This window comes from Alosa sapidissima, chromosome 11, assembly GCF_018492685.1.
Source record: "Alosa sapidissima isolate fAloSap1 chromosome 11, fAloSap1.pri, whole genome shotgun sequence".
Lineage (NCBI taxonomy): Eukaryota > Metazoa > Chordata > Actinopteri > Clupeiformes > Clupeidae > Alosa > Alosa sapidissima.
The window spans coordinates 28,315,889-28,338,463 of NC_055967.1; the positions used below are offsets into that span (position 1 = coordinate 28,315,889).

The 22,575-nt window shown below is 42.1% G+C and overlaps 1 long non-coding RNA gene across 1 annotated transcript; it reads right to left on the minus strand.

Annotated features, from left to right (window-relative positions):
- Positions 1 to 10,082: 10,082 nt before the first annotated feature.
- Positions 10,083 to 20,591, minus strand: LOC121724649. Its single transcript, XR_006035248.1, has 3 exons — positions 20,299 to 20,591; positions 20,093 to 20,171; positions 10,083 to 10,148 (listed from the first exon to the last, which is right to left on the minus strand). It is a non-coding gene; the product is annotated as an uncharacterized LOC121724649 (long non-coding RNA).
- Between the last annotated feature and the right edge of the window lie 1,984 nt (positions 20,592 to 22,575).

Below are 22,575 nucleotides of genomic sequence, written 5' to 3' on the forward strand. Positions count from 1 at the left end.
TTCTACAACTTTTGCGCCAGTCATGATATTGTGGAAATTGAAAACTGTCTTAAAATTGTTTTCCTGAACCCATACAATGATTTTCCTCAAGGTCTGGTTTTAATGCAGTGTACCTGAGGTCCAAAAGACCACGGCCATACAATATATATATTTTTCAACCCTGTCCCCTGTTTTAAAGGTTTCTCTGGATTCTCTGAATATTTTATGGTTATGGTTATGGTTATAGTTATGGTATTTAGCAGACACTTTTGTCCAAAGTGACATACAAATAACAACAATACAAAGTTAAATTTAATAGTAAATAATTTCTGTTGGTAAGTTAAAGTTAGACTAAGGTGGAATAATAATCAATAACCTAATTAAATAAATGCTATATTTATATACAAACCATAATGCATAAGAAACGTCATTAAACTAAGTGCATGTTCAACAGATATGCCTTTAGACCCCTCTTGAAAGACCCAAAACTATCACAGGAATGGAGAGCACATGGGCAACTCATTCCACCAACAAGGAACCACTGAGGGAAAGAGTCTTGAATTTGACCTAGCGTTTATGGCTGGTCGACACAACAGGCGCTCATCAGAAGACTGGGGTGGGCGGTTGGGGATATATATCTTGATCATTGAATTAAGATAGCAGGAAGTAGATCTATGGTTATGGTTATGGTTATGGATTTAGCAGACGCCTTTGTCCAAAGCGACACATAAATACAAAACAACATAATAATATTTAAAAATGAACAGGGAACAGATTAAAATGTAGGTCAAATATAGTAAGGAGAATAGTTGATCTAGTCGGTTATAGGCCAAAGTGAGAGATTTAAATTGAATTCTGGCTACTGTAAGGTATCAGTTGTAATTACCTTACTACACAAGCAGGTAGGCCAGCTAACAGTGAATTACAATAGTCCAACTTGGAGATGACCATGGCCTCTACAAGAAGTTGTGTGGAATCTTGTGTCAGATAAGGTCTGATCTTCCTAATGTTGTAAAGGATAAAGCGACATAAGTTTGCGATTGAGGCTACATGCTCAGCGAAGTTAACTCGGTCATCATCAATTATGACGCCGAGGTTACGTGTCGATCTAGTTGGGGTCAGTGAAGATGAGTCAAGCTGGATGTTAATCTGTTGGGGAATAGCTGTTTTAGCTGGAAACACCAAAAGCTCAGTTTTTGAAAGATTAAGCTGAAGGTGGTGAACTTTCATCCAGCCTGAAATATCCTTAAGGCATGCAGAAATCCAATGGTAAAAGCTAGAGGCCTCAGGTGGGAAAGATAGGTAAAGTCCGCTTAGCATTGATAGTCAAATCCATGGGAGCAAATGCTCTTACCTAAGGAAGTGGTGTAAATAGAGAAAAGAAGGGGCTCTAATACTGATCCCTGAGGCACACCTGTGGTGAGGTCATGAGACTTTGATACCTGTCCCTGCCAAGACACGCTAAAAGAACGCCCTTTAAGGTAAGATTCAAACCAGTCAAGAGCTTTCGAGAAATTCCCAGTTCAGATTGTGTAGAAAGGAGAATGTCATGCTTAACAGTATCAAATGCGGCAGATAAATCTAGTAGAATTAATACTGATGACTGAGCAGAGGAGCTACTCTCAATGCTTCAGTCACAGACAAGAGCTGATTTCAGCTGAATGACCACTCTTGAAACCAGACTGCATAGGGTCTATTCTGATAAAGGAAGTCACATACTTGATTGAAAACCACTTTCTCCAAAAGAATGGAGACAGGTCTGTAGTTTTTCACATCAGTTGGATTAAGTGTACTTTTCTTTAGCAAAGGTGTAATCCTTGCCTGTTTAAAAGAAGAAGGAACTATTCCAGAACTGAGTGAAGTGATACAGTAATTTCCGGTGTATTAGCCACATTGTGCAAGCTGCAGAACAGTGTTTTATGCAAGTTAAAAGAAACAAAACCATATTAATTCTATATTAACTGCCCCTGTGTATTTTATAGATATCTATAGAAATTTTGCAAAACCAATGTATAAGCCGCGGCTAATATTTGGGAAAGTATGGTAAACACATGTGACTGCCGGTAGAACAGCAGGTGCGATAGACTGTAGAAGCGTAGACGGGACAGGATCCAAAGGGCATGTTGTTGGACGACTTCACTGAGAGACGGCTTCCTCATCAAGAGGAGAGAAAGAGTCCAACGATGCCATCATTCCAACAGAAGGCAAAGCCTTGAGCACTTATTTTAGCAACTTTTTCAGTGACAAATATTGCAAAGTCACCTGCGAAGTAGCTGATGGGGGTGTTGGAGGATTGAGAAGAGACTTGAAAGTGGAAAAAAGTTTCCTACTGTCAGTGGGGCTCTCAAATGGTATTTTAATGACATTATGTATTGTAGATGATGAAATCCTCAAATCCTTTGCTATTTCATGATAAGCAACATTATTCTTATATTGTTTCATCATTTGCCCACGCAAGTTTACACAGAGTGATGAATACCTCGACATCTTTACTTCTGAGAGTCTCTCTGGGAGGCTCTTTTTGTATCCCCATTCATGGTTTCAGTTCAAATCATTAGTTGTGAAATGTTCATCTTTTTGTTGTCTTTATCATTACACAACTTTTCAAGCATTTTGTTGCCCTAGTCCCAACTTTTTTTAGACGTGATACTATGATAATACTGATTGATGCTATGTGGGAAGGCTAAATGACTTCCTCTATATCACTCTTTGCACTTACATGGGACATCAAATAAAATTAATGATCATGTAGTACAAACTTTTAATGGTCAAGGAACATGTTTGACTTCCAACGTTTGGTCAGGTTAGGAATACTATTTTTTAAGCCAGACCAGCCAACCAGACCTGGCAAACTTGGAAGTCTTTAAGTCTTAACTTTTTATGGTTAAACTTCAAAATATTTTCTTAAATTGTCACATTTCAGCTATAAAGTGAGAGATAACATCTTTAATTTAATGACTAAGTAAAAGCATTTGAAATGAAAGATTTAGTTTAGCAGACTGTCAGATATGATGTATACATGTCACATAAGCAACAGAATAACAATCTCTTCATGTCAAGGTGAGAAATTATTGTGATAGTCACTAGAGGGCAGCAATGCATCTAGTGTCACCATACATTGCACTGATAGTTTCCCACTGTCTGTAGATTACATTTACATGTATTCATTTAGCAGACACTTCTATCAAAAAACTTGCATTATGTCAATTATACTGTAAGGGTTACTTGAGGTTAAGTACGGTAGTTCAGTCAGAAGGCAAAATTTAAGAAGAGTTAGTTTTGAGCCCAGTGCAGTAGGCATAACATCAGTGGGCAACAAAAAAAGAGAGACTAAACCAAAGCACTCTTCTTACGATAAAAAGCTTTATTAAATAGAGTAGTTTATAGACAAACTGATAAAATTATGGCAACGTATTTTTGGCCACACACAACCTTCCTCAGGGCTGAAAAAAGGATTAAAGTTCGACATCACTTTCTAACCGTGGTTGTCATTAGTCTGATGAAAGCTCAGTGGGCAACTAAGTGGGTCGTAAATATGGACATTTGGCCTAAATGTGGATGAGTGAGATAATTCCAAAATCCAATTCTGTTCCTCATGAAGGTCGAGCTCAAAGTAGTGATCCTGGTGTGAAGGCATAACTGCACTGGTGGATGGTTCCTTTGCCAGTTTATGAGTGGGTAGGGAAGACTACATCCTGTTCAGTGCTGTAATACCAGTTGTGGTACTCACCCCAAAATGTCTACTAGTTGTCCCCATATTTTCTCTTCACAAAAACCTTTTGTCATTTCTGAAAACAGATCCCTTGGAGCAACTTCCTAATACTGGTAGTTGGCATTAAATCTGACAAGGTATCGTTTCCAGCCTTTTGTTTACGTCGGAGCACATTTATGATGACTCATAGTCACTTTGCCTTTGACCTTCACAAGGTATCAAGGTGTATTGGTCTGGATTAACCACCACATTTAGGCTCAGCACTGATGTAGCTGTGTAGCAGATTTGTAGTAGTAGTAGAAGTAGTAGTACAGACTACAGTATATCTGGAAGCGTTACAAATAAAGAAACGCAGAACAGGCCCAATGTGATTCTTTGAAATGGACGAAGCAGCATGATGGTGTTGCTGTGTCGTGGCTCTGTATTTAAATTTGCCCCTCGCACCAAATTTAATTCATCAGTTACCTTAATGGAAATTAAAACGAGTAGAGATCATAATAGATGTGGATTGCTTCAGTTCTGCACGAGGGGCACATGGGTGCGTGGCTTGTTTTTAAAATTGTGAAATGATTACTGCATGTGCAGCGCTTTCTTTTTATTCTGTGATGTAAAATCTCTGTAGACTCTAGAGCAGAGAGACGTTTGCTAAATGGGTTATTGCTCGGAAAGAGAGCGAGTGTTCAAAATTATGTTTTATTTAACTCTGGTTGTCTGATGACGACTCTGTGGGAAAACAAAGCCCTGTCCTGCAGTTATCTGTTAATGTCCACCCTGCTGCCTATTAGTCCTACCAAGGCCAGTACATCTCTCTTTTATTGCCCCTACGGTGTCAGCCTGGTCTGAAGGTCTGCAGCACGCTGCAACAGGTGTCAGCACTGCCCTCAGGGATCTGAAGCATGTGGCTGGTTCCCTTTGTACCACATGCTAATATATGGGTCATTATAATGACCAATGCAGATATTCAGCCCGTCATACTGGCTGTGGACATGGTATTATCTGCTACTACTACTACTAATTCAGTTGGACTATCATTTTGACTATGAACTATATTCAACAAAGCTTTTCATCGTAAGAAGAGTGCCTTGGTTCAGTTCAGTCTCCAACCAAGATGGTAGGCCTACACTGGGCTCAAAACTAACTTCTGCCTTCTTACAGAACAAATCTTATACTATATAAGATATACTATACTTACTTATACTTACTTAACTTACACTTTAACAGTGTTCAAAAGCAGAAATAAAATGCAGTTTTGAGCACCATCACAAATTAAACCACTAGTGGCTACCAGTATAGTTTAAATCTGGACACAATTACTACATTGGTACTGAGCCTAAGTGTGGTCACCTCAATGCCTTATGAAGGTGAAAGGCAGTGTTGAAGTTCTGACTCTGTGTTGCTAAATGACTTATTGTAGCTTATATTCTGCTTTATGGGACAAGTAACTAGCGATCCTGTATATATCCTGAATTTGCTTTATATGGTAACCTATCTAGCGATCCTGTATATATCCTGCATTTATATGGTAACCTATCTGTATATCCTACATTTGCTTTATATGGTAACCTATCTAGTGATCCTGTATATCCTGCATTTGCTTCATATGGTAACCTATCTAGCGATCCTGTATATATCCTGCATTTGCTTTATATGGTAACCTATCTAGCGATCCTGTATATATCCTGCATTTGCTTTATATGGTAACCTATCTAGCGATCCTGTATATCCTGCATTTGCTGTATCCTGCATTATGTAAGGGATAATGTATAGAACGCCGGTCATTATGGGGAAAATAAGTCCCGACAGGGCAAACCGGACCCCGACGCGCCAGCAGAGGGGTCTTGTTTCGCCCTGGAGGGAATTATTTTCCCATAATGACCGGCGTTCTATACATTATCCCGCTTATTATACGAAACGAAAAAATAAACTCCACGATATGTCGCTTTACACCGTTTCGTCGTGGCTTTTGCTGAGAAACAAATAGTTCGACTCAAACATTCTTTAGAACACAGCTGATCAACCGTCTGCTTTCACTTTTGAATGAAGTTCCCATGCAAAAAGTGACCGGAATACTTGCAAGGTGATATGATCAGCAGCACAAAACCCGTTGCCATTGACAGCGGTAATTATATGTTTGCAGCGGTAATTAGGCTACATTAATTTATTTTACCGTAGAACGTTGGGAAATCCCATTCAAGTCAATGGAGCATTGTGAAGAGCCGTATAATAAATTGTATATAGTGATCCAGTATACTGTATATCCTGCATGACATGGCATGGTAACCAGGCTCAGCAGCAGATACAGTAGAACCTGTCTTTGAGTACTGTATGTTAAGCTTTGTTTTGTCCTGTGTTGAATGTGAAATGTAGAAAACTGTTTTGGTTAATATAAAGGTTGAATTGGGAGTAAGTGGTGCCTGTGTGTGTCCAACTGTAGATGCATTCTGCATTTTCACAGGACTGTGCACTCTGTGTGGTCTTCGCACCCCTTTCCTACAGGATGTTCCTGTGAGGGTGCTCCTTACCCACCTTTGCTCATGCTGCTCTAGGTTTCTCTATAAATTACATTTTTCATTTTCACATTTTCTCATCATCTATGTCACTGTAATAAGAACAGCTGGAACTCTGAGCTCACACCAGATTGGATTTGAAAAGGAGCGCAGACGGCTACTGAATATTCTACTTAAAATACATCTCATTTAACTTCTGAAAAGAAAAAGTGTTTGTCTGAAATCTGCCATTGCAAAATAATTTCCAATCTTCAGATACTGGTAAAGAGACAAATGAGCCCTGCATATAATGGCTGACATTGCTCCTGTTTTAGAAATCCTGTCAGAGTGTAGCCTAAGAGCCTGTTTGAATATTAGTTCAGCTTCACATAATTGACCAACTCTCACTTCCTCTTTAACCCTCTAATTAGAGCTCATAGTCATGTGAAATGATTCACAGTATGTGAGCTAGATGCATGCACACACATGACTGTTCTCTCCTGTTTTCTGGTTCTAAATCACAGTAGGTGTTCCCTTTCTCATGAACTGCATTTGATAAATCAAGACAGTCCTATCATCTTGACTTCATAAAAGGCAATCTGGCTCCCAAAAGAAATTATAATTTGTAAACACCTACAATATTTAATATGTTCCTCAGTGTTGCCGGATTTGCATAAGCCACAAAGGAAATGAAAGACAATAAGGACAGTGTCATTTGTGTAAATGATGGGCAACGTTGCAACTGTGTCAATGTCTCTGCTTCCACCAGACGCCCTCATGTTCATTAGATGGTTGGCAGGGCTGCTGGAACTCAGGACTCCAGCATGGCAGCTGCGCTGTGGAAAGGGCTCTTGGTTCGGATCAAGCTGCCAGGCTTTCAGCCCACTCTCCTTCATACGTATGGTGCAAAATAAGCATATTGCAAAGATTTTTCCTTTATGACTATTTGTCTTTTTTTTTAAGTGAGTTCTTCGTACCACACGGTCTTTTGAGATGGTTCCCGATGAGTTCTTTGCTAGCAAAGTTGATTGCCCTAGCAATTCATCTCAGGGTTGTGAGTGAAACCTTCATGGGAACCAACTACATGTTTCTCTAATCTGTACAATAAAAAGACACAAAACAAACAGAAAATGAAGATGTCAGTCATTCCTTTAGCAACCATTTATGAGACCCCGGCAAAAGATTTGCTTTGTGTAGACACAAAGCGCCATTATGCCAGATGCAACAAAAAGACCTGAGGCTCACAGAACGGAGCCGACATTGGGCAGATAGGACAGTTGTGTTTCCACCTGGTTGCATACAGAAGCATCCTTGAGCAAGACACTGAAACCCCCCCACGGCTCAGCAGTGGGAAATAAGACCTTGCATGACAGCCCCCATCAGTGGTGGTGATGGTCCCTTTTTGAGTAGCCTATTTTCAGCATATATACTCAAGGGGCTGCACTAATTCAGTCTGTTTAATACAAAGTGCATCGCTACTACCGCATCCTCTGCCTGTGTGTGTGTGAGCGAGCGAGAGCTGTGCTTAACATTCCCCACGGATGTGAGGAAGAGGAGGCATGAAGGCTGAGAGGAAGACAAACTCATTCTGCTGCTGGAGGCCGCCGCCACTCATTCAGCAGGGGGGTTGCCATGGCAGTAACCATGGAAACATCCTACACCATTCGCAGCGAGTTTGAGGTACCACCCACTCCCATTGTCAAGGCCACTGATGCATATTCATATCCAGCCGAAAGAGCTCTTGATTAGGGTGCCCAGCCATTTCAGCATCATCCAGTGTTTCTCTCTCACACACACACACACAGAGTCATAGACACAAATGCACATTCACTCACAATTCAACTTTTAAAGTCAATGGAGCAGGTCTGAACCTTGACGGATGAATTAATTCTCTTGAAGTGGTACAATATTATGCATTCTACAGGTATAATCAGTTACAGGTTAAAATAGCTGGTCTCATTTTAATAGATTTCACGCAGATGTCCTTTTGCCATTATGAAAATGTACCCAATGAAATGTCACACGGCAGGTCAAACTGTTGTAAACATTTAATGAGCAGTGGAATGTAAACATAGGTGCACGTATAGAGGAATAGGAGTGTGTGTGTGTGTATATCATCATGTCATGCCTAATATAAAAATAAACTCTATTTATACTCGACAATAACCTACGAATCTTACACATAGGGTAAGGCTGTGTATCTGTAATATAGCTGCCTTCTCTATAAGGGTGAAATAACTGAAGTCTTTTTGCTGTTCTGCAAGTGTAAGCACATTGTAGCTCACACACACTTACCTTGAGTTCTGTGTTAGTCTGAAAGCCACTATCCCAGCGATACACAGAGAAGTAGAAATGAAAAGAGACCAAAGGAAATGTGTGTGCGTGTGTGTGTGTGTGTGTGTGTGTATGTGTGTGTGTGTGTGTGAGAGTGTGTGTTTGTGTGTGTGCGTGTGTGTGTGTGTGTGTGTGTGAGAGTGTGTGTGTGTGTGTGTGTGAGAGTGTGTGTGTGTGCGTATGTGTGGGGGGCGGGGTGTTGTTTTGAGGGGATCATACAGTGTAGTTTTCATAGCTTCAAGGCCTGAGGGTAAGCAAGAGACCCAGCTCACTGAGGTAGACTGTGACTTGTTGTCGAGTTGCTGAAGTTACAACAACAAAATCACTAGTCTTCCACAGTGTCCCAGGCCATTAGCTCAGCGTCCATACCACAGTCCTGTTCTGTTTCCACTTACCTATGGGAAAACACAACATGCTTGATGAATACAATATGAAGCTCACACACACGCACACACGAGCTATAACAATTTCAATTCAAATATTTATAATGGGTAACATATAATATAATATTTCTGATAATTTCACATTGCATGTTTATTTCCTATGGAAAACAACAACAACAACAACAACAACAATGTATTGCCGTGGGGTGGAGATGTGACAAGATGGCTCCATCTAGCTTTGAAATGATACTAGAAATATTCATATTAAGCTAATTAGGCCATAATGTGTGTGTGCCCTCACACATCCATACATGGTCTTGCACTTATATACATACATCTGTGCCTCTGTGGGAAGATACAGTGTAGAGGCTCCAACTATACACAACCAACCTGTGCAATGCATATGTGAAAGAAAATCTAGCTCATCACACACAACACACACGACATCTAACCCTAACCTGCACTCCTACTTACCAAACACAACCACACACACACACACACACACACACACACACACAGTCTCAGTCCTACAAGAAAATTATCACTTTTGTGCACCTTTCTGACAGGGAACCGAATAAGCATAAACCATGTTTGACAGAATGCAGCTTTCTTTTATTTATACAAATCAAACTCACACAAGCAGTGCACTTCAGATTAGTGCAACAACAACAACAACGTCTCATGCCTAGAGGCCAGATGAAGTGAGGTCAAACAGCTGACAGCACTGCTGCAGTAATATCAGAGCAGTCACACACACACACACACACACACACACCAAATGGCTGGTCTTGTCTCCTCTAAACTGAAATCAAATGTGTTAGTCTCAACCCTACTATTTCACCCAGCAGGTATGAAAAGACCTCTGGGAAATATAAGAGGGTACATCTGTCACAGCAGTGTCACCACGATGGCTGTAGGAGCATCAGATTTTGAGTTGAGACATCAGCGAAGTGTGATGTTGGGGTTGTCTGTTGTGTTTTTTTTTTTCCCTCAGAGAGCCTGTCGGACAGCCGTGCAGGATCACCGGCCTGTGCTGCTGATGGTAGGGGTGAGCCTGGGTGCTGTGGGGCAAGGGGGGGGGGGGGGGGGGGGGGGCTCTGGAGGGTTAGAATTACAGCAGGGCATTCATTCATTTTGCATAAGGAGCCGCTCCGCTTCACATACATAAAGACGCTGCAACAATCGGCCTTCGCCACTGCAGCGGGGCCTGGGGCATGTAAGGAGAAGACTGACAGACGCGCGATTCCTAAGCCGCTGGAGGAGAGAGAAAGAGGGAGAGAGATAGAGAAAGAGAGACAGAGAGAGAGAGAGAGAGATAGAGAGGGAGAGAAAGAAAGAGAGAGACACAACACTCCATCAGAGCTCCTGCCATCCAGCTGGGTGAGCCATTAGCGCTCGACGCTAGGCCTAACAAGGCAAATTAGCCCTGGATCAGTCATGCTCCCCCATTAAAAAAACATATCAGCTATAATAGGCTCCTCAGCTGATATGAATAAAATGGAGCCCTCTTATTGTTTTGTGAGGAGCCGCGCCTGGGCATGCATGTTCTCAGAGAGTTACAACGGAGTCGGGGGCTGAAGGGGGAGGTGAGAATAGAGCTCATTCTCATCCTCATACCGGGAGCCTGCGCGGGGATATAATGGCTTCCGCTGGTGAATAGTAATGCTTTATTAGAACCAGTTAAATTATACTCTCCAGATTGGGGCCGTCTCAATCAGAGAGATGAGATGCCAAGTGAGTGAGAGAGTGAGTGAGTCAGTGAGTGAGTGAGTGAGTGAGTGAGCGGGCGAGCGAGTGAGCGAACGAGTGAGTGAGATCCAGATAATGACAAGGGCACCATGCTCTTGCTCCCCGGACCGACTGAATTAGGGCTAACGTCCCATTATGCACACGGCAGCCGTTTCCCTAAAGGTATCACATTCGGGGTGGGTTGGTAATTTGTCTAAACACCTTGTTAGAGGGCTTGCTTCACCAGCAGGTCCTACCACTCGCTGCACGGGGGCAGTGCGTGACCCGCCGCAGTTACATAGTATTTGAATTCAGCCAGTTAGCCACTAGGCTGCCACGGACGTCTCTATTGGTCTGCACCTGGTCTTGCTACACATCCATCTGCAGTTGATCTGTTTATCTCCGGTTGACCTGCTGCTGATCTGCTTGTGGTCTGCCACCAGAATGCCGCTGCTTTGGCTACTGCCACTGCTACAGCTCGGCCACTAATGTGCTGTGGGTCTGTAACTCCGCTGAGGCCTCTGCTGCCTTCTGCTTCCAAATCAAATCATTCTCTGACTCCAAGGACGTGTTCTCATCACTCTTATGAGCAGTGCAGGGATGTAGTGGTAAAATAAGAGGTGGGTAAACTATGAATTCTGCGATCTCGGTGAGGTGGAGACCTCACTGGCCCATGGACTACGGCATGCGGTATCGGATTTTTAAAAAGGCATCAGAACATGTTTGATGATGGTGGAGGTTATTGTACAATGTTTATATCAATACCAGTGGTATTAAATGGTTCCTAGAGTGTTGATGAGTGTACATATTGGGAATATAGGATAATGTTGGATAATACAGTGTGAATTTTAAATGTTAAAAGTGAATAAACTGTTTTGAGTGGTGGATAAACTCTATTTCTGAAATGTCAGAGGTGGATAAACTGCGTTTACTTGCGTTTAGCCTCCACTACATCCCTGGAGCAGTGCCATGTGTGCACTACAGAACGTGCTGTGTTTTTCAGCTCTCTGTTGTTTAATGTAGGGTACCTGCTATCTGTGCTGGGGTCCGTTTCCTGATAGAAACTACCTTGGTATTGTTATCATGGTAGTGTCACTGCCAAATGTGAGTCCGTAGATTTGAGTTACGCATGCACAAACACAAGTTTCATATTGTCACAAAACTAAGAGCATATTTGTCATGTGTACATATTTGTTATGTTTCTTACTAAAATGTGACTGAAATACCCTTTGTGGCTTATGCAAATCCGGCAACACTGAGTATCAACACTGTACTTTTGTATCGTTATGTATCTGTAATGTGTGACTGAAATACTGTCAACTCAGATTTGGCTTTTGGGAAACGCACCCCCTGGACATTTGCAAGCTAGGAATTTGAAATACTGTCAGTTTTCTGGTGACATTAATCAGAGATTAGCCATTACTTTAACAAAGCATTAAATGGCGTCGTGTCCATCTTTCTCATTCATAGATGCTTTCTGAAAACAGTGTAATGATAGTTACTGTCATGATATCTGTCAGTATTGAGCTTTCCCTAATTTACAATTCATAAAAGAAATTCATTATGTCGCTCGTTCTAGTCTGATGGTAAATTTCCAGGACATGGTTCAGATGCTGGTAAAATGACATGCTTGATCTGAACTCCAAGCTTACAAAAAAGCTAACTCCAATGTTAAGACTTTAATCAAAAGCAGTGCCTTTTAAAAAAGAGAGATTTGAAAAGCTATAGTGGTAGGTGTCCAAAGCTCCTCACAACAGTAACTACCGCAGACCACATTTTCTGATGAATGGACTACAGATAAAAGTGTGTGTGTGTGTGTCAATGGCATATACAGCCCTTGTGCCTGAATAGTATGAAAATGACTGGAGCATTTCTGTGCATACAGTTTTTCTCTTGCAGACTGGTTACGCCGGTAACCCTAAAGCCTGTTCATATTGCCTATTTTCAAACTGAAAAGGTTTACATGAAAGGATCAATTTGAAAGGATCTAAACAAAAAATCTACATAGCTTCAAACAGCCTATAGTCAAACTGAAAGGGTCTATTCAGTTAAGGGCTATAATTTCTTGGAGGCTACTCAAAGGCCGCATCAGGCCGCATATTACAAGATAATTTCCCATTTAAAGCTCATCAGCAGTGGAGTGACACTGACTGTCTAATTCTGATGTGTTATACTTGTCCTGCTGTCAGAGATGGCCTGGTGAAATAAACACAACGGTGACATGTTGTGATTTTGTCAAGAATTGATTTCCATTGCATTGTTAGTGTCCGAGTGATGCAAGTTTCATCCCCAGAATGTGCAGGAGCAGTATGTAGTGTAGACTCTGTCTGCACATCTGTGTCCCCTTCAATTTTTTTCTGTCTATGCAATATTACAAGGGCACTGTTCACATTTATTCATTTAGCAGACACTGTTGACCAAAGTAACTTACATATGTCAACTATATCACAAGGGACTACATCGTCTCTGGAGCAACTTGGGGTTAAGTACCTTGCTCAAGGGCACAACGGTGGAATCGGGGAATTGAACCCACAACTTTCAGGCTACTGCGTGCTAGCCCAGCTCCTTAACCACTACACCACCGCAGGCAGCAACTGTACATGGATTCCATGCGGACTTATGCGGAATAGAACAACTACCACCATGGTCTACACAGCTGTGTAATCGAGACGCTAAGGGCGCAATCAGACTGCAGACTTGCTGCTTGTAACACGTAAGGCGCACAATGCTGCCATTTTCTGTCGAAGACAACTGTTGATAGAAAAGCAGTTTGACATGTTTTTTTTGCTGTCGTTGCTAGGCCACCACTGTCGTTATCTTAACTGTGATTTTTCTGTTAATAACTAACAAAGTAAATTGTATAGATTGACTGAACGAAGATTATGAAAATAAAATACAACTTTCTCCCTAGATAAAATCAGGAATCATGTCAGGCGCTTTTCTACTTGGAGTTGAGCCTTTTTCAATTCGAGGCGCTTAGGGCGCCTCTGCAAAACCGCGAGGCGCAGCAGGTGTACAAACTGTGAGGAGCTCTGGGCGCATAAGCAGCACGCAAAACGCTTACCACCCATACCAAACAACAGGAAAAAGAGGCCTCTCACAGCATGTTGTCTTTTTGGGGTGGGGGGTGGGGGTGCACAATGAGCTACACTTAATCACCTGAGTGATCGTCTTACCCAGGGGTGGATGCTGCCTTTCAGCCGCACCTCCAGGAAGTGAGCTTCAGCTCAGCTCTCGCACTGCCACACCACAGCCAGATGTGGGCCAGACGTGGCCCAGAAAGCCAGTGGTCTCTGGGAGGTCTGGCTCCATTACAGTGTACATTGTACAATGGTCTGGCTCTGTCTAGTGCAGTATAGGAGGAGTGCAACTGAGAAGATTTCACACGTTACCAAAACTAGTTCTTCACCAATATGAAAATGAACATTATTGTCCAATATCACTGGCTGATAGTTTTGGAAGACACAATCAACCTTTACATTTCTACATGCAACAACGGACAATTCTACATTCTCCAAAAGTCCATGGAAGACCAGAAAAAATGTTGCACTGTATGTTTGTTGAATGATGTTTGCATTCACTATCTGGATAACATTCTACCTTAGATTAGATTAGATTAGAAAAATGATCACTGGCCTGACCCTAGTGAGTTATTTATTGGGGATCCAAGCTAAATAAACTCCATTTGTCACACTTTTGATTCCAATTACTGCCAAATTTGATACATTCATACAACACTGTTTCGTTTTAAATATGGTTTTCTGTCCACACAGTGTGTTTTCCAATGCCCATATCTTGTCAGCAGGGGACACCTAAACAGTAGGTGGGACACCTGAAATGTGGATCACATGACCATTGGCATAAATCACATAACCACTCACACAGTTGTCAGCAATGTAAAGTGCGTAATTTAACCGCACTACAGATACTACCAAAGACAGCAAGGCTATTTAAGCTTGTATTTCCGTGTCTATGTTGCACTCACAGCAAATTGGGATTTTACGTTATCGTTTTCAAATGTTGCAAATTCACTGTCCACACAAATACGCAAAGTCTGCAGTTTCAAATAAATATGGGGCAGGCAGCATTTTAAAATCATTCCATTTCAAGAGCGGAAAACACCGGAGTGATATGATGAGTGGCTGTAACTGCTTCCATACTGTTTGGACCCCGTCCATCGTTGCTTGCAGCTATGTTTCATTTATTTATTTAGCTTTTTCATTGGAATAATTTCTGGACTGGGTTCCTTCATAAATATGACCTTCTAACATGTACCGCTGTTATTTGAATTTTCCAGATCCAATTCCACCACCCTGACACCACTGTTCTAATCTGAATAAAAGTGTTAATTCATTTTCATTTTATTTCGAGTCTCTGGAGTAGACTGTCTTAGACAACTGGACGATGACCTCATTGCATTCTCCGCATGCATCTCTGATTCTTTAGTTTTCTCCACATGCATCTCTGATTCTTTAGTTTTCTCCACATGCATCTCTGATTCTTTAGTTTTCATAATTTGATGCAAGGAAATAATTCAGTCAAAAATGTGTGCATCTTAATGCAATGCAAACGTCTAATACGTCTATCACTAAATAAAATCCTTGTTTTATTCTTTTGGTATTTATAAATAAATATATTCTTTTTCCATCCAAGATTTTTGACCACATAAAGAGCTTAGCTCTAACTCCAATGTATATAAACCACCCACTCTAAAGTAAAGTAACTAGAGATTTTGTATGCACAGAGGGCATGGTTTGCTCTTCTGAATGCATCTTGCATTCAGAATACTCTCTCTCTCTCTGTATGTTCATATATGTCTGCCTGTGTTTATGTGTTTCCGGTTGTAATTAGATGCCTTCTCAGCAACCATAATCATAGTTTCGGATCGGCTGTTTGCAGTCTGTTGTATCTATGCATCATAGCGACAAACTAAGCATGTGTCAACAGTATAAATATACAGCTAAAACACTACCAGTCGACAACAAGACACACACACACACACACACACACACACACACACACACACATACACACACACACACAAAGTGGTGTGTTGGGCAGCGGTGAAAGCGGTGACAAGGGTATAATGAAACATAAAATATTCAAACCTAATCTAAATGAGCAGTAAAACGCTGTGGTGAATGGTCTTGTTTTCTCAAGGTCTCGTGGGCATGACTACATGCAGGACGGGCATATTAAAGCGCCAACCTCTGTTCTCCCAGAGAATGAAAGCAACACTCAGGCTCAGCTTCACTCCCGCCTCAGTGCTGCATCACCGTCCGAGACCTTGAGAAATAAACACAAGTTGTCAGGCAGCTGAAGAGAAAAAATGGCAAACATGAGGATCGGCCAATGAAAAGAATTTAAAGTGAATGCAGGTAAATGCAAGTCGTGCTATCATTCTGAGACGAGAGATGCTAGTCTGAGACAAAACAATGTCATGACATAGACAAGCACTCTTAAAGAAAATGCACTCCTATGCTTGGCCCCATGCAACGTACCATACCTGAAACATTCTCTCGGCGTATTCTCACTGTAAATGTCACACATACTGCTCTCACCTAATGATTTCACACACACCTCACCAACACCCCTCCCCAGCACACACACACACACAGTCGCACACACATCAGTGTGTCACACACTCCTTTCCCCTGCATTCCACTTTCGATCTCTCTTCCTCTCTCTCCCTCACACACAGATCATTCACACAAGTATGCCTATATCTCTCTCTCTCTCACACACACACAAACACACACACACACACACACATACACACACACACACACTACCATGATTGCCAATTTGAGTCAGTGACAGTTGCAGTGGGCAGTATTTGTTTTTCAGTAGTTTTCACTAATCACCCACACACTCTTCCTTTCAATCAGAAGTGCACAGAATACATGTGCCTTGCTGGTCTAAAGAAACAAAATCACATTCACACACATAAACATACAGATTACCTACAAAAATGTACACTATTTTAGCCTGTTCTACTATTGCTAGCAGTGTGACTTGTGGGAAGAACAAGGGGGTGATGGGATGTGATGATAGCTCTTGTTGCAGTATGAAAAGCTTGTTTTGTGGAGACAGACACAGAGATTTTTGTTAGCAAATTTCCTGAACTGATTGGCTCTGATCCTAGGGGGCTACGGTTGATTTGGTTGATTCCTGGCATACTGACTGGTTAATACATTTCTTCAACATGACTGAGCCTATCCAGACACTCTAATCTAACACCCCACACCCTATGGTCCACATACCACAATCATAGAACTGGGCAACACATATGGAACACCTTCCAGGTAGCTAGTGCAATTAAATCACAGTCCTGAGGGTAATTACACAACCACTAGTGACAGCTTTGATCAAAGAACACTATTACAAGAATACAAATTTAATTAAACTCTGATTTTTGTTTTAAAAATTAGAAGATTAATCATGTATTGTTTATTTAAATTCAGCAGACTATGCTGTATAGAAGATTTCATAAAGTTCTCTCTCTCTCTCTCTCTCTCTCTCTCTCTCTGCATCACTCAGCAGCACATAATTTGCTATTACCTTAATACCCTATAGGCTATATTATTACATTGTAAGAAACAAGGTTAAAGTGGTGTATATGCAGCTTCAACATCCAACATGCTGGTAGACTTGAATATTACAAATATTTTGGCAAGCAGCACCTGCAATGCTTCTTGAGAGAGCAAGGGCCAGGGCACAATAATAGCCAGTAGATTTCACATATGGCTTACACACATCTCACACATACATCACTGCAACACTCACTATTCTCACCTGAGCTCATCTCTCTCTCTCGCTCTTTTACACACACACACACACACACACACACACACACACACACCTGGATATCAGAGGTATAGCCAAAGTCCTTTGTGGCAGGTGCTCGGTTTGCCTGGTGTATGGTGGTGCTAAGGGTCTGCTGACACGGGGCCTCTAAACAAACACCCGTATCTCTCCTTATAGTGGCCGATTCGCTTGGCCTTTGTACGTTCACGACTGGCTGCGCTGATACCGAATGCATCTTGTTTGCTGTTGACTCCCTTAAAAAGCCTGTCGGAGGTGATAATGAGCGGCGTGTCTTGTGTAGGCTACGGTAGGGTTTCGGTGAGGCAAGAGAGACCTGAACCAGCTGTTGCTCTCGCGTCCTCAGTGTTAATGATGCTACCCCATGGACACCAAGTGGCCGTCTCCAGAGCTAACGTTATTTAACCACAATGAGACCGATAACGAATGCACAGTGCTTCTCATTAAAACGGGACTGGTAATGAATGTCGACAGTGATAGATGTTTCGGGAAACATTTCTCAATTAAATGAATGATTTAATAAGTTTAGTTATCGTTATGCTATAGGTTAATCTACCTTGACATCGCTTGTTGGCGCACGGCCAGAGGAAGGATTCTGTGGCCGTGCACTGATTGCATTCACGGAGCGCGTGCACCGATCCACTTGTTTGAACATCTGTTCGGAAAAGACCAACCCCAGGAACGGCCAGACTTGTATCACGCTATAACCGCTTGCTATGGTTTCCCTTGATGATTTTTAAAGAACATAGGCCTATAAATCACCAACCTCTCGCCCCAGGCTCGTGAACAGTATAGGTAGGCCTACTGTATGGAATGAAGGGTGAGAGGAGAGCGCGAAAACCTGTGTAAGCCGAAATTCACCGTGCGGTTCTACCCTTAATTGATGTTATCAGAATGAAAACCATAAGGTTCGCAGAAGTCCATTATAGACTATGTAGTCATAATGATGGTCTCATTGGGGGCATTTATTTAATGAGCAACAATTCTTAACAAACAGACCAGTATAATAGCCTACCTGTCGTTTGTCCATCTGGCTTCATTGATCACGAGTTAATGCTGATGTGGATGAAGGTCGTTCTCTTGTGTCAAGATAAAAATCTAATGATCCTGTTACTTCAATTTCCAGTCGCACGAACATTTTATTGACTGACCTCAAGTGCAAGACACTCATAAATCGATACTGACCATATTAGGCTAATAAACAGTATCATTCAGCTCCAGTAGACTATAACACAGAAGGCCATTTCTTGTATTCCCAACAGCCTTACGCGCAGAGGGGAATCAACTGACAAAACAACTGAACCAGACTCCACGATAATAAAAACTTTCGTGAAAACATTTTTATGGGAATCTGTAGGATTATTGCCTTAAAATGAGTCATTATTGTACCTTGGCAGGGTTTTAGGGACATTGTTGGGTAGGCTACGTAGATTGACTTGGGCGGGTGGCTGGGGGTACAGAGGCATCAGTTTAACTGATAATAAATCATTAATTTGCTTAATTGCTCTTAGGGATCAACATGTGTGGCGAGAGAAATTATCAGCCTACCCGGGATTTACAGAAGAAGCTAGCTGCACAGGAGCTGTCCGCTTCTGAGGTGCTGAAAATATTCTGTGGAGCGTCTTTTTGGATCCAGCTAAAAGCTCGAACATCCTTTCGGCTCAAGACTTCTCACTCTAGAACTAGAACGGTTCATACACCTACATTATTGTCAACTCTTATTCTGGCACCGTCCAATAATGGTAAGAAACAACATGGCCACTGCTGTTGAAATCATTTTTATGTCGTATTGAATGATTGACTTCTAATTCCTTCCTGCGAACGCGAGCATTTGGTTTTAACAATGATAGAATGCAATGGGTTATAGCTTCCTGTTCATGTGCAGTTATGCTCATAAACATTACAGCAAAAACGGACAGTTAGTAGCCTGTTAGCCTATATGTTTACAATGTAACTGAATCTGTGGTCATTAAAGATCTCAATCAAGTCCCTTTGGTGGATTTATCGAAAATCTTGGCCTAGGTGTGTATTTACAGCCTTTGGGAAAACCTAACTGAATAGCTTTGAAATAGTGATCCAGCCCTATTATCCATCGACACCCTAGAAAGCAGGCATCAGTAGGCTCAGAGTTTGTGGATAGCGAGTGGACGGGCTAGCTTCATTGAATTAAGGGATCATTCAGCTCATAAAGGGGACGGGGAAGCAGCGCAGAAGGTCACCATGGCCATATGGTTACGCTCGGCACAAATATGAGGATGTGCGGGACTGCACTCCTATTGGATTTGCCAAGGGTAACCATAATAAAGAGCTCTTCCAATCTAATTACAGTCATTGGGGCAACACAATACTGGGGCTTTGTCCTCAAGGACGCACATCCTACGTTCAACATCAAGAGTCCGTCAAAGATGATATTCAAGGAAGGGCGTTTTTTAGCGTTTTAATATCTCAAGAAATGTCGATGAAAACTCTAAATCTTTGATTATTTCGACCTATCAACCCATTTAACACTGTAGGGCATAAGGAGCACACTTTATATAAAACGTATTAATGTAATAATATGAGCAGATACTATAACATGGTCGAACGAAACTTAGTAACCTATACACTTAAAGGGTATTTTAATCAAAGAATATTCAGCTCTCTACCTGTTGACACAATTAGCGTCCGACTCAACTTCTGGGACTCTCAACCGGCCGCTGCATGTCTGCAAGGGTCTGCTGTTACCTTTTGAAAAAGAAAAATACAAATAATGAATTTGTTGAATAACAACGAATAACAAAATAAATCTGCCAAACGAAAATTTTAGCCAAAAGGCTACTCCTGACCATCATTACACTTCCTTCCCACTTACCATGTCGTATCATTTCAGAAGAGACGTGGCAGGAGTCGTTCGGTTCGACTGATTTTCCTGACAGGCGTTGTCTTGTCTGGGTTGGTTGGCGAGGGAAAAGCTCACTCGATGAGATGACACGCTCGGAACAACATGCATTAGTTCTGCCGTCACTACCTATAGGCGTCTCTTGTTAAAGTATGTTTCATTCACTGCTGGACACAAACCGACCTCGCGCTTTGGTGCTCGTTGATTCGGTTGCCTATTTTGGTGATCATCTTGTTCAGCACTGCGCGCTCTGTTGACAGCCCGTCCCTGAGGCACGTCCATGTGCATTTGGACTGGTTCAAGCTCATTCGCACAGCTGTCGCTTTAAAGCACGAGCGGCCCCACAGGTGGCCTGTCAGTCTAATGAGTGTCCATGACGTCATCGGACCGGGAAACCAGTGCTACCGCCCTCTCAAAACGAAAGGACAGAGAGCGCCTCTTTTTCCTGACTTTTCGCTTTGCTATCCACATTTATCCTTTTATTTCTATCCTTTCACTTCAGTCTTCTAATCCTTTCTCACCTCCCCTTTTCCTTGAACCATCTCTCTATCCTCCCCTCGTTCCTCCTTTCTTGTGATATCAGACGTAGGCTACTAGGATACTACTGGACGGGAGCATCAGATATAGACCGTTAAGCAAGCATCTGTCTTCTCAGAAGTAGTCATTCTGTGTTGTTAAACACTGCCTCCCCATGGCATCTCAGTGCTCTGTATACGATGTCAGGGTAAAGTAGCCTACAGCAGATGTGGATTTTGTATAGAAGAAATTTACCATCCTGTAGTTTTGTTGTTGTGTGATATTAATTGGTTACACTTTTAATGTCTAAAATGTATCTGTAAGGGGGTTAATGTTAAATCCTGTATGGGGCAAGACATTTGTTTAGTTATATTTTTGTACAGTTGCATAATATCCTATCCTGCAGTAGGAAGAACACACAGGGTCAGGATTCAGAGAGTCAGGCTGAATCTTGATGTCCCCCCTAAGGTCTGAGCCCTGAAAGACTTAACTGACATCCATTGGTAAGTAATTAAGTTTGAGACGCTGTAAAGGTTCAGAAGGTTATAACAGGAATGGGACAGCACCCGTGATCTTGCAAACACGTTCACGTTTGCGTTTTGTAGCAGTTGTTTACTGATGTTTTTTCAAGCTTCCAGCCTCCCTTGGGTAACTGTGCTTTTATGGCCCCAACGCTATGAATTGTTGGCAATTCCCTTGGGCAAAGTCTGCATAAATGCTGCCTTACAGAAAGGGTGCGAGTGAGCCATCATGCACTTCACAGTTGCACAGTGGGACAGCCCTAAGCCCTCACAAAGTTAGAAATGCGCATTAAAGGGACACCAGGCAACGTTTTCGTGTTAATTAATCATCTTTGTAAGTCGGTATATGGTTAAATGACTCATTACAGGGCGAATGAAGACTCTCTCACCCGCCCCTACTGCCTGTAGGAAGAATATCCCGCTTGCAAGTTTGGTGTATCTGACCCGCCGACCTTCAGTCTGACAAAGTTTCAGACATCGCGAGAAGCAGAATCAGTTTACATCCTTCATCCCCAGCACAGAGGCAGGCTAACGAAACGCTAGCGATTGTTGCAAACGTGTGTATAATGGCAGAGCCGGCAAAGAAGCAGCGAAAACCCTTGATGGAAGATGCAAAGAAAAGTAAAAGAGCTTCAGACCGAGCGAGGGCTCGCACGTGTTACAGATGCTAGGGGGAGCTTCGTAGAGAAAAAGCATCAGGCTTGCCTGGTGTCCCTTTAAAGTATGTGAGTCCGTGAGGGGGGACAACAGGGCTAAATCCCGATCTCTTCCCTAAGGTCTAAGCCCTAAACCTTCAAAGATTTAACTGACATCCGTCGTAAGTGATCAAGTTAGCGAGGGTGTAAGGGTTCAAAAACGCTACAGGAATGGGACAGCATCTGTGACCTATCATTAAATTGACAACACAATAAATGTGTTTCTGTTTTATGGCAGTTGTTTACTGATGTTTTTCCAAGCTTCCAGCCTCTCTTTGGGTAACCCCGTGTTTCATGTCATAAGTAAGTAAGTATATACTCTTTTGATCCCGTGAGGGAAATTTGGTCTCTGCATTTATCCCAATCCGTGAATTAGTGAAACACACTCAGCACACAGTGAACACACAGTGAGGTGAAGCACACACCCGGCGCAGTGAGCTGCCTGCAACAACAGCGGCGCTCGGGGAGCAGTGAAGGGTTAGGTGCCTTGCTCAAGTTTATAACGCTATAAATTGCCT